Below are 3,695 nucleotides of genomic sequence, written 5' to 3'. Positions count from 1 at the left end.
ACTCCAGACGCATGCACCCCCTTGTGCATCTGGCTAACATGGGACCTGGGGAACCGAGCCTCGAACCGGGGTCCTTAGGCTCACAGGCAAGCACTTAGCTGCTAAGCCATCTCTCCAGCCCTCTTACAATTTTTAAAAGGGAGGCTGGCAGGGGAGATAACTAAGTGGTTAAAGATGCTTGCTCACGAAGACTCCAGTCTGGGTTTGATTCCCCAGCACCCACGTAAAGCCAAACACAAAAAGTGGCACCTGTGTTGGTAGTTAAGGGTGTTTGCTTGCAAAGTCTGACAGCCTAGGTTTGATTCCCCAGGACTCACGTAAAGCCAGATGCACCATGTGGCACATGTGTCTGGAGTGCATTTACAGTGATGCCCTGGCATGCCCACATTCACATTCTCATTCTCTGTGTGTGTTTCTCTGTCTTTTCTCTCTCCTTCAAATAAATAAATAAAAATTTAAAAAAAGGAATGTGAGGATGTAGTATACGGGGAAATGGAATCTGGTTGTCAGGTCTGTGCTGGATTCATCTGCCTTCTGTGCCACTTGCCGCTCACTTTAACTGTGACTCCGTTTCCCTACAAGCTCACCAATTCATTGCACATTCTGTTGATCCTCTGGACATTCCTGGTTGTTTTCTTTTAATGGCTTTTGCTGTGGGATTTACCGTCTCTACTCGGCTCCCTACACCACCTTCTCTCGAGGTTTGGCATGTGGCTCCCAGTGTACCTTCTTCTTACCTACCCCTTGCCCATGGGACCTGGGATGTAGACATCGTTCAGCTCCAACCCAAGCCATACAGGCCCTTGAGTGGACTCTGACGTGGGTTCTTTTCTTAACCTTCTTAACTGTTGGCAGAAGTGACACTGTTAGAAAGGCTGGTGTGGAAATCCAGAGGCAGCAAAAGACCACTGTACATGTGTTTTTATTTATGAGAGAGAAAGAGACAGATAGAAGGAAAGAATGGGCACGCCAGGGCCTCTAGCCACTGCATATGAACTCCAGACACATGTACCCCTTGTATATCTGGCTTATGTGGGTCCTGGGAATTGAACTCGGGTCCCTAGGCTTTGCAGGCAAATGCCATAACTGCCAAGCCATTTCCCCAGTCCCCTATACATGTTTTTTTGTTTGAGGAGTGTTAGATATCTAAGAACTAGCCAAGACTTGGAGAGATGGGGGCTGAAGATCAAGGGTCATCAATGTGTTTAAGCCCAGGGAATCCAGACAGATGGTCATTCTAGGAGTCCTTGGTTATTCAAGTTAGGCTCATGTGGTAGGAGAGAAGCCATGGGACAATGGTACCTTTGATAACAAGGGCAGAAAGGATTCAGGTGGGAGGGGGCGGGCCAGGGCTGGTGAGGGAAGAGGAAAGTCAGAATGAAACGGAGACCCTGGACCCTGAAAACTCTATTTGTTAGTAACCTTGATCATGGCAATTTTGGAGCCACTTGAAATTATTTGCAACATTTGTTTGGTGTGTGCATTATTTCAAGCAAAATAGCCAGGGGAAAAAAAAATAGCACTTACTGAGCAGTTCCTGCATGGCTGACAATGTATTATCTATTTAATTCCCATGGCAACCCTATAGAGTAAGCACCATCATTTCCATCTGACAGGGAAGGACGAGGGTCCCGCTGTTTTATGCTTTACTAAAGAGTGAAGAGCTAGGGTCTGAACCCAGGCAGTCTGGTCTGATTCCCACAGTTCATGCTTTAATTATTAGGCTAGTGCTCACCAGTGACTAATTTATTAAAAGATTTATTTTTATCTATTTATTTATTAGGGACACGGGCTGAGGGAGAGATAGAGAGAGAATGGGTGCACCAGGGCCTCTAGCCACTGTAAACGAACTCCAGACGCATGCACCACCATGTGCACCTGGCTTACGTGGGAACTGGAGAATCGAACCTGGGTCCTTAGGCTTCGCAGGCATGAGCCTTAACCGCTAAGCCATCTCTCCAGCCCAGGAGACTGATTTAAAAAGACAGAGCAATAAGTAAACAAGGAGCTTATTGACCAGATAATTAGGAGTTGTTTACAACATGCAAATGAAAAGTAAAGCTATAACAGTGGGTGGGATCAGAAATGCCAGTCAAAAACAGCACAGACCGCTGGTAACTGGACACACCTAAGGAGAAGTGTGTGAGAGCCATGCAAACTCACGCTGCTTTGTTGAGTGCCAAAGTTTCCTTCCCACATTTAATGTCCTGATAATAGAAGTCATCATAAATAATTATAACAAAAGCCAAAACAGTGGGAAGATGTACTGCTTATACTTCAAACTGCTCAGTTTGGAGCTGGAGAGATGGCTTTGCGGTTAAGGAATTTGCCAGCAAAGCCAAAGGACCCAGGTTTGATTCCCCAGTCCTCATGTAAAGCCAGATGCACAAGGTGGCATATGTGTCTGGAGTTTGTGTCTGGTGCACTCTTTCTCTCTCTCTTTCTCTCTGCCTCTCTATCTCAAATAAATAAGATATTTTTAAAAAGTGCTCAGTTTCCAAGTTCTGATGATACGTGTGCGCGCACACACCCACGGAGTTTGGCAGGTTGGAAGAGAAAGATGGACAAGAGCCACTGAAGATGAAGCCAGCCTGAGACCGAGAGACAAAGACAAAAAAAAAAAAAAAAGACAAAGACATTGGCAAGCAGAGGAGCAGGCGTGGGTGGGTGTGGCAGAACAGAGGTCCTTTGAGGGCCAGCGCTACCCCTCCCTGAGTTAGGACACGAGTGGGTATGCGGTAATGCTGTTACCCATGCAAACTGCGTGGCAGGAGAACACATTCCCAGTCCTGTGATGGATACCAGAAGAGCCATCCTAAACCCCCAAATCTGTCCCTTGCTTTTGCCAGAGAGCCGAACATTGGAATTGAAGGTGACCTCGAGAAAGGCTTCAAGGGAGCTGGGCTCATTGCCAGCTGCCTTTGGGAACACAGTGTACCAGTCAACAGTGACACCCTTGGCTCACTCAGCCTGTGGTGGTTCTCCCACTTCTTCCTGTCAACCTTTGACCTCTAAGCATCTCCGTCTCTCCTTTTCTGCTGTGACAATGCACATTGAGCTAAGTGACTGAGCCAGCATCTATACAGGAATTTTGGGGTTCTCAGCCAATGTACCAATAATGATGCAGGAATTTGGAGGTTCCTCACCAATGCACCAATATGATGTGCCAACACACCAATCATTTGGGGTGTCTAAGGATTCTTATGAATTCGAAGAATGAAAACTATAGTCCAGAGGATAAGGGTCGTAAACATTTTATTATAGCTTAGAGCTTTAGGAGGAAGCCCTTTGAGAGAAGAGAGACTTCAGGCAAGGAAGGAAGACATTGAGAAACCCAGAAGTCAAGAAGAACTCTTGTCCACGGAGGCAACAGGGGGTTTGAGAAGCCCACCTCAAGACTCAGGTCGGGTTTTTTTTTTTTTTTTTTATGAGCCTCATGAATAGGCAGCTGGCTTTTCAGTCTATCTAGTCCTGACATCAGGATTTCTGGAAAAGGACCAACATCCCAGAATTCTTAATTATCTAGGAAGGGCCTTCCCAGGAGGGAGTGGAAAGACCTCTAGCCAAGTGTAATGACCTAGATTTCACCCCACGGACACAAGGGCAATTCCCGCCTTTAGTCAAGTAGAAAACTATCTACTTCGGGGTGCTATCACCCCCATGTTGCCTAGCCAGTTTCTGTCTCCTGTGCCACG

The sequence above is a fragment of the Jaculus jaculus genome, chromosome 1 (assembly GCF_020740685.1).
Source record: "Jaculus jaculus isolate mJacJac1 chromosome 1, mJacJac1.mat.Y.cur, whole genome shotgun sequence".
Lineage (NCBI taxonomy): Eukaryota > Metazoa > Chordata > Mammalia > Rodentia > Dipodidae > Jaculus > Jaculus jaculus.
This window is presented reverse-complemented; position numbering follows the sequence as displayed.